Source organism: Mytilus edulis, unplaced genomic scaffold, assembly GCF_963676685.1.
Source record: "Mytilus edulis unplaced genomic scaffold, xbMytEdul2.2 SCAFFOLD_455, whole genome shotgun sequence".
In the NCBI taxonomy this organism is placed as follows: Eukaryota; Metazoa; Mollusca; class Bivalvia; order Mytilida; family Mytilidae; genus Mytilus; species Mytilus edulis.
Window position 1 is genome coordinate 2,847 of NW_027269079.1, and position 9,326 is coordinate 12,172.

General features: G+C 32.3%; 1 long non-coding RNA gene across 1 annotated transcript; it reads right to left on the reverse strand.

Moving 5' to 3' along the window:
* Positions 1-1,942: 1,942 nt before the first annotated feature.
* On the reverse strand, positions 1,943-6,734 carry LOC139509524 (uncharacterized). Its single transcript, XR_011661735.1, has 3 exons — positions 6,312-6,734; positions 3,409-3,500; positions 1,943-2,323 (listed from the first exon to the last, which is right to left on the reverse strand). It is a non-coding gene; the product is annotated as an uncharacterized lncRNA (long non-coding RNA).
* Between the last annotated feature and the right edge of the window lie 2,592 nt (positions 6,735-9,326).

The following is a 9,326-nucleotide window of genomic DNA, read 5'->3' on the forward strand; positions in this document are numbered from 1 at the left end:
AAAAATGAAAAAGACAAACAGAAAAACAATAGTACACATGACACAACATAGAAAACTAAAGAATAAACAACACGAACCCCACCAAAAACTAGGGGTGATCTCAGGTGCTCCGGAAGGGTAAGCAGATACTGCTCCACATGTGGCACCCGTCGTGTTGCTTATGTGATTACAAATCCGGTAAATAAACAGTCTCCGGGACAAGTTTGCAATTCCGCTGAGTGCAAAAGTTGTCACCTTAATTTTTGGAGTTAAGTCAAAATGAAGTTGATAACTTGGTTGGTATTGGTTCCCTGATATTTGTCCTAAAATTTTTTGGCTCTAGCACCACTGTTGAAAAGTTATGCCCCTTTTTTCAACAATTTCCTCAGAGGAAAAGTAGTTTTCCTCAAGGGAAATCAAATTTCCCTAAAGGAAAAAACAGTTTTCCTCAAGGGAAATTGTTTTTTCCTCAAGGAAAAAGATTTCCCTTAGGGAATTTACTGCATAAATATTTCCTTTGAGGAAATTCAATTTCCTTAGAGGAAATTCTATTTCCTTTGAGGAAATTCTTTTTCCTTTGAGGAAATTTGCGGCTTCAAATTTTCCTTTGAGGAAATTTGTGGCTTCAAATTTTCCTTTGAGGAAATACTTTTTCCTGTGAGGAAATTTGCGGCTTCAAATTTTCCTTGGAGGAAATACTTTTTCCTGTGAGGAAATTTTTGACAAACACTTTCCATGTTTTCCTCAAGGGAAAATTCAAGACAACAAATTTCCTCTAAGGAAATCATTGTTCTTCAATTTTCCTCTAAGGAAATTTCTGAACATCAAATTTCCCTTAAGGAAATGTTTTACCTTATTTTTACTCGTTAAATATTTCTTCACTATACCATGTATACAAACAGTATGAATATAATTTTTACAAGACTGAATAATTGATACAAATGATATTTAAAACTTTAATAAATGTTTGACTCAACATTTTAATGGCATTGAAATTAATACAGTCTGACTGTTTAGGTCTAGGTATTGTTCATACTTTTTATATAACTTTAAACTTTGATTTATAAAAAAATTTGTAGCAAAGGATTCTGTTTTCTTTGTAATTGTTTCAATGCAATATATTAATAAGCAACCAATTTGAATGTCATACCATTTGTGGTGTTCTAAATAATTTGTTTATATTTGCAGATTAAGGCATACAATACAGTTTTGATCCTGTATTTACAGTTTGATGAAAATTTCCATATAGGCTATTTTATGCCTGATTAAATCAAATATGTTATAAAAAATATACCTCCATGTGCTACTTTTTGAGTTAAATGAGGTCAAACTTTTGTATATTTGCTCAAAATTCAGATTTGTGGCCGTATTTTTGCTTTCGAATGAAAGCCGTAACTTTTTTGTTTTAAAAGATAAACACAAATTGTTTTTTGTTAAATAATTTGTAATTTCGTATTTTAAAAGTATCCTAAAAATTTATGCATTTTTTATTCAGAAATAACTCATATTTATGAAATAGTCATGAATTGAGAAAAAAACATAATTTTTAGCTGTATATTTATCAAAATTAAAAAAATTGCACTATTTAAAGTTTTATAAAACTTGGTCCCCATAATCTTCCTAGAAAATGAAACAAAATGTCGTTTTAAAAATAGAGGTCCATGCACTCGTTTTCAAATTAAATCAGTTTGAATGATAAAAATCAGTCGAAAAAAGCATCTTTTCCCGATATGTCACAGTTTGACGTCGAGAAAATAACATTTTACGTTAGCAACGTCATTACCTCCCCTGTAACTGTATCGTATGCCCTTAAATAATAAAATAGACACTTTTCCTGTTATTTTAAATTAAAATTTTCTACTGTTTCAGCTTGTGTACAGTTATTCAATCCACTACGTAAGAATTCAGTGAATACATTATTCCATTCACTACACATTTTCCTTCAATTCTAAGACATTGTAAGAGAAAAGATTTTGCAAATTGTTCTTCAATGATCTTCTTCCGTATATATGATATGAGGGAGCGATGTAAATAAGTGAATAAAACTGGTGTTCCTTTTTTCAACAACAAAATAGTATTTTTTCTGCATTTCTCCTTTCTTTCGACTAATATATATATGTTGTTGCTTTTTTACAATAGTTGTTTTTGTGTATCTATGATAGAACTCCATTTTGTTTATGGCCATCATCGTGTGATTATGATGAAATTTCCTATTTCTTCTTTGCAGGAAAGCACACATTCCAGTTCAGATTAATCCAATTGCACACTATGTAGATAAATTTCAACTTTAAGTTTCCTCTTCAGTAATGACCTATTGATCATGAAAACCAAGATGTCTGATCACCTATAAATACACAAAATAAACAAATAAAATGTTATTTATAAATGGAGAGAGAAACAGCAATAAAAGTTTATTTTGTCATGTTTATTAACATTTTAAATATATTTCCTTTCTTACTTGCGAATGCTTTTGTCTATAGTTCTTATATTAGTTGATTTTGTGCATTTATCAATCTTTCAAGTTGAGGCAGTTTGTTCTTTATATATATGTGTTGAGCTGTTAAACCACTGTCTAAAGTTAGGGTAGGGTTGAGTGCTATAAACCGTTTTTATTACATGCATTAGTTTTTATGGATTTTTAACTTAAACTGTCAGTTACTGTGAGTACTTAACTTTGTGTCTTTTCAATTAAGGGAAATGTATAAATTTCTTGCTTACTGTAAACCAACTTATTTTGCGAGCGATTTATTTTCACAAGCAATTTATTTTCGCATTTAGAATATAACGCGCATATAAATCGTCGCCAATGTTTTTCATATGTATAATCTTTCCTTATTAAAATACATTAAGAAAACTTGTAAATTGCAAAAAATAAATAGCTGCGATGTAGACTAGAAAGTATAAAACGCAAAATAAAGTATTCACGAAAAATAGTTGGTTAACAGTAGTCCAGTCTGTGTTTGCAGGAAATTTACATCATTGGTTGTCTGGTGGAGAGTTGTCTTATTGGCAATCATGCCACATCGTATTTTTGTATAGCCTTGCCATATTCCTATTGTGCCTGTCCATAGTTCAGAGCCTGTAGTTTTTGTCAGTTTAGTCTGACACTAAAATTTAGTGGTGTTGTTTTTGTTTCATACCGGTCATATTTATTTTTTGTAATTTGTTTTGTTATAAACTAGGCAATTAGTTTTACAGTTTGGATTGTTTCAATTTTTCATTTGAGGGTCTTTTATAGCTGCCTTTTTTGACTATAGGGTATGGATTTTCTCATTATTGAAGGTCGTCACAGGCCTACAATTGCTTTCTCAAAGCCATGATCAATAGTTTTGATATTTAACATAATACCACATCTTTTAATTTTTATAGTAATCATGATAATCATCTTTCAAGTTCAATTAACTTTTTTAAAAATAAAAGTGGTCTTACCATTTATGTTTAGTTAAATGGCTTCTGCAAATTTTAAATTGCCTATCATTACTGCTGTTTACAATTTCTCTGTATCTTCTATAGTTCTTGTCCTATACATAAAAGAGTAAAAGTTATTATGGAATGACATCTTGCATCAATATTTTTTTTGCTGTTTAATGTACATGATGTATATTAATGTGTGTTTAATAAAAATCTGTACCATGAGTGCTTGATAAGCTTGTTGTCCTTTTAGCTGGTCTTTATGCTTTAAATGAATTTTAATGATCAACTAGAAAAACTATGAGCACTGCGCAAATAAGACCCCCCAACCCCCTCCAAAAAAAAAAGACATGCACACACAGTGGTATTCATTGACATAAAACATGAAGATAATTTGGCTCCATTTAGAGATATCTCAAGTGACTATAAGTTTAAAGCTGTGATTTTTTAACAAATACATTTCTAAAACCTTCCAAAGTTTGAAATGGACAGATTTTAAATAACTTTCCAACAACTAATGTTCCTTAACTCTGCATCTTATACAAAAATATACATGATAAATAGGGGATGATACTCCAGCTTGCATATTATTTGAAGTTTTAAAGGAACATAACTGAAGAACGGTAAAAGTTTTACTACCAAAATTTGAAATTGATCTGATTTTGTGGTAAAAAGTATTGTTTTAAAGTTTAATAAATTTGGTTGAGGTAAACTCAAGTTAGAGGCCGGAAACGAAAAATTTATCATTTTTCCATTTTTAAAGAACATAACTCTAGAATAGCATGAATAGTAAAAGAGACACTACCAAAATTCAAACTTAATCTGTATTTTGTGGTGATTGTGTATAAGTTTCATAACATTTGGTTGAGACAAACTAAAGTTTAGAGAAAGGGAAACCAAAAATTTAGCATTTTTTTCCCATTTGTAAGGGGCATAACTCTAGTACAGTAACACTGACATCACCAAAATTCAAACTTGATCTGAGTATTGTGATAACACGCTTTTGTAAAAGTTTAATTAAATTTGGTTGAGGCAAACTAAAGTACTGTAAGAGAACAAAAAACAACTTTGGGACAGATGGACAGACGATCAAGTGTTAAACTTAATGACCCCTCCACTATGGGTCATGAAAATGAAAAGGGAGTTTATGCAAGATATAAAAACGATTCACCAAAGTTTCATAAAAATTGGTGAGAGCATTCTTGAGACTATCCAAATCCCAATAGTACAATAACATATATATATATATATATATATATGTTCCGGACCATATGAGTATTTAGACCATACGCGTATGGTCATGACCATATGCGTATACTCATATGGTCCGACCATATGAGTATAATACTCGTTTGGTTATTAACGGGCCGGACCATATGAGTATTTGGACCATATAGGTATATTTATTTTTCCAAATTACATTATAAACGTTTCAATAATACAAGAACTTTATCTAAAAAAAACAGTGATGGTTTAAAACATGACAATTTTTTAATTTTATAATAAAAAAAAAAATACGTAAAAATTTAATATTGATGCCATAGTTAGTTTTCATCGCTAGTTACATTAGTGCATGTAGCTTGGATGACATTCACTTCCACACGGTATCATAGCTTTTTTGCATTTGCAAGTTTTGTGCACGATCTTTTTCATTTACACATTTTGTTTGCGAGTGAAAAACAAGCCTTTTTTTGCAGCTGCGTACAGTGATACCGAGGTCTTTGGCAATTCTGATGTCTACAGTGTTTTAAGAAGCTCTATATCTCAAATATCGTAAAATGGTTGACTGCAATACACCATCTTCACAACACAACTTAAATAAACTAATAGTATGCTACTTTCCAGTGACTTCTTATGTAACAGTTCATTAAGAAATTTTTGGAATTTAATTTTTTAGTCGACATATTGCCATTTACTCGTAATAACAAATCGGTTATGACCATCGGTAATGACCATCGGTATAAAATGTGTTTACTTTAAATTTGACAATTAAGTAAAATTAACAATGTGAAACTTCTTATTTTTATTTAGCTTATCTTTTTATTATAATATAACGATAAAATTACCTATATGATAGCGTCTTTTGAATGAACGGTCATACCATATGAAGAGTTTAGAAGTATTAAAAGTAAACTGTAACAGAGTGTTAATTACCCCGACCATACGTGTATGGTCGGACCATATGAGTATATACCCATATGGTCATGACCATACGCGTATGGTCCAAATACTCATATGGTCCGGAACATATATATATATATACAGGACCCAAGTCAGGAGCCAGAAGTTATGGACTTTGTGACCGTTGTATGATTTTTATTTTAGTTTCTTTTTTTTATATTGAGGAGTTTAGTATGACGTCCATTATCACTCTGACAACTAGTATACATTTTTGTTTAATGGCAAGCTAAAGTATGACTCACAGGCACAGATCCAGGGGGGTCAGAGGGTTGGAACCCCCCTTTTTTTTTTGGACGATCAATGCATTTGAATGGGGACATGTAGTTGGAACCCCCCCCCCCCCCCCCAATTTGTCCTGGGTTAGGAACCCCTCCTTTAAATGGCTGAATCCACCCCAGCCTCAGGTTGTGGGATTTTCTCATTGCATTGAAGACCCATTGGTGACCTTTGGCTATTATCTGCTTTTTGGTCAGGTTGTTATCTCTTTGACACATTCCCCATTTCCATTTTCAATTTATTTTCAGTTCTATTATAAAAGTTAGACTTCTTGTTCATTTGGTTTCACATTTCGGCTTCGTCGGAGGAAGCGTGCGTCCCAGAAATAAAATAGCCTTGCAAGACGTCATAATTGTTTTCACCAACATCAACATTGTAAAGATTGTCGCACTGTGGAAGAAACGAGTTTGACGCGTTAACAAAAATATAGTTGTCTGTGCTGACAGGTTAGTATGTGTGCATACCAATATTTAAATTTTCTAAGCCTTCTTTTTGAATATTTTGTCCATTTCTTGGTAAAATACTGTCAGACCTCGAGTGCTGTTGTTTTACAAAAATGATCAAGTAATGTAGGGGAAAGAAACTAACTTAAAAGACCAAAATAAGCCACAACTAATGGGGGTCTCATTGGGGGTTCTGTTCACGGATCTCGCTTAGTTACTATTTTTTTTTTTAGATTCCCGCATCCCGCTTACACTATGTATGTAAGCAATTCTGATATTTTTGTAATTTCCCGTGTCCTGCTAAATTTCATTTCCCGTTTTCACGGCACAATAATTTGACTTGAACATGTGTCACGCTTACAAAAAATCCGCCTCGACAATCCCGCGTCCCGCTCAGACCCCCCGAATAGGTACATAAATAGTCTACTATGCAGTCAGTAGCCAAATACACATGTATATATACTTTTAGACGACCTTAGACTCGTATACAGAAAAATCGAAAATACTCATCAGTAATGAACATTTTAGATCACTTAACATTAGATTTTATAACTTAAAATTACGACCATATAGATTTTAAAGATCATTTATTCGAAAGATGATGACTTGTCAATGAGCACCTGTAACCCGGTACTGCATTTTTTTTTTGCACGCGTCAAGAAACAGTTAAAAGTGCCGGGATCTGACAGAGCAAAGAGCTTATTTTCTCGTATGATCTATGTCTGTTACTGTGCAGTGGCGGATGCAGGAATTTTCGAAAGGGGGGGTGCTAGCCCAGGGCAAAAGGGGGGGTGCAGGGGGGGTGCAAACATATGTCCCGATTCAAATGCATTGATCGGCCAAAATAAAGGGGGGGTGCGGACCCCGGAACCCCCCCCCCCCCTCTGGATCCGCCACTGCTGTGAATGTATTATATATATTTATCACAAAAAGCTAGTGCTATTTTCTTTTCTTTTAGTATGAAGCCCCACCCTCCTTCAGCTTATCTGATTAATTTACGATCTCTCTGAATAAAGAAAGTAAGAAAGTCACAACTCTTATATCAGGTATTTTAAATTCTGGTCGATAGTTGTCTCATTACGAATCATTTAAATATTTACATCTCCTTATTTTTTATACAGCACAAAAGATACATAATATATCACACTCAAGTCAATCCGCATGTAAAAAAAACCAAAAAAAAAACTACCAAATGACTAGTAGTCTATAAAAAAAAATCAACTAGAGCATACCAAAATATATAATTTGTAAAGACTTGCATGCAATTAGGCTTATAGCTCTATATTCCTTATAGATCTCATAACTTTACGATTAAAAGGCAGATTATGTGTGTGTAAGTTTATCAGAAAATTTCAGAGAGACACGTCCTAGTCAGGTGATATCAAAATACCAATTTACAAATTCAGATCTTCTGCCTGTTGTATATTGCTATATTACTTTGATTGTATATTGCCAAACTCCAACATTTGACAAATTACATCATTAATATACATGTTTGGTGCGGATGGAAGAAATTCAATATTGATTCTTCAAGAGACAAGTGAATGTTGGAGATACTCATTTCCTATTGTAATATACTGATTAATGTCGGGTGCGCCTAAACAGTGCTAAAAAAAATAATGTATGTTCAGGAAGAAAACAAATTAACAAAATAAACATTAAATACGAGAGGTAGGTCTTGTAATTGAGACCGCCCGTAATACGGTCGGAATATTTTCGACTGCCACTGAAAAGGAGGGACAGAAAATTGGCCTTATACCAGGCTACTAATACAGACCCATTAGCGGTGTGTAGAAATATACCGCAAAGGACTTCTTAGTGCACTAGGAAGTAAGTTTTTACACTAAGGACATTAAAACGATGTTATAAGACCCCAAAGAACATGGATGTAAGAGGATATGAGTATATACCTCACATTTATAAAGTTTGGTCAATAGATGTTGTTATTTGAAGTTAAATGACTTTTAATCAGCGCGTGCCACTCGGCACGTGACCAACGGCTTATTGCAAATTCGGAATTTCCCAATCATCATGTTCAATCAACCTTATCCAAAAAACAATTGTCTCTTGATCGTTACTAATTGATTAATTGTCTTTCGTTATTTTTTTTTTTAAAAAAGGCGATCTCTTTGATCAGATGTTTTTTGTAAGCCAGCATTGATACAACAATTAGTGGGCAACAGCCTTGGCTGTACAGTGCGAGTCTTAAGTCGGCAAACTACCAGCTTGACTAGTTCGTGGAGCGTTTTCACAAATTCTGGTATACTTTGTGGGTCCCAGTTCCTCGGCTGTTTGGGCAGAGATTATCTTATGCGGTTGTTTTTTTGGTTCATTTTCAAAAATTATATCATATGAAGAAAATTTTTTACCTATATATTTCAGGACAAATACGACTTCCATATGATAAAAAATATTTATAACGCGTAATCAAACTTATTTTCTGCAAGCTGCATGTAAACAGACGTATTTGGACATCTTTTGCGTTAGCTATGGTTCATTTTCTAAATTTATTATCACACGAAGAACACGTTTTAGCAATATATTTCAGGACAAAAACGAGTTCAATACGATAATAATTTTTTACTAAATGCAACCAATATAAATAAGAAGATGTGGTATGATTGGAGATATGAGACAACTCTTCACAAGAGACAAAATGATACAGAAATAAATAACCATAAGTCACACTACGGCCTTCAACAGTGAGTAAAGCATATACCACATAGTTATTATTTCATAAATTATTTCATACAAATTTTTTTTTTATGTTAAACAGACAATTCGATAAAAAAAAACAACATTTGAGTCTTTTATTTATTTGAAAATGAAACTTAATCTGACTAAAGTTCGTTAGATAATTTTTAACCTTCTTTTCCTTTTAGAAAAAAAAAAATGTCGAACAATTACAAACAATATGATTTTTGCTTTCTCAATTCAATCGCAATTCGTATACTATGTATATTATAATCAAATTAAATATTTATTTTATTTATTTATTTATTATATATAGCATTAATTAAAAAGTGGAAAAGCAAT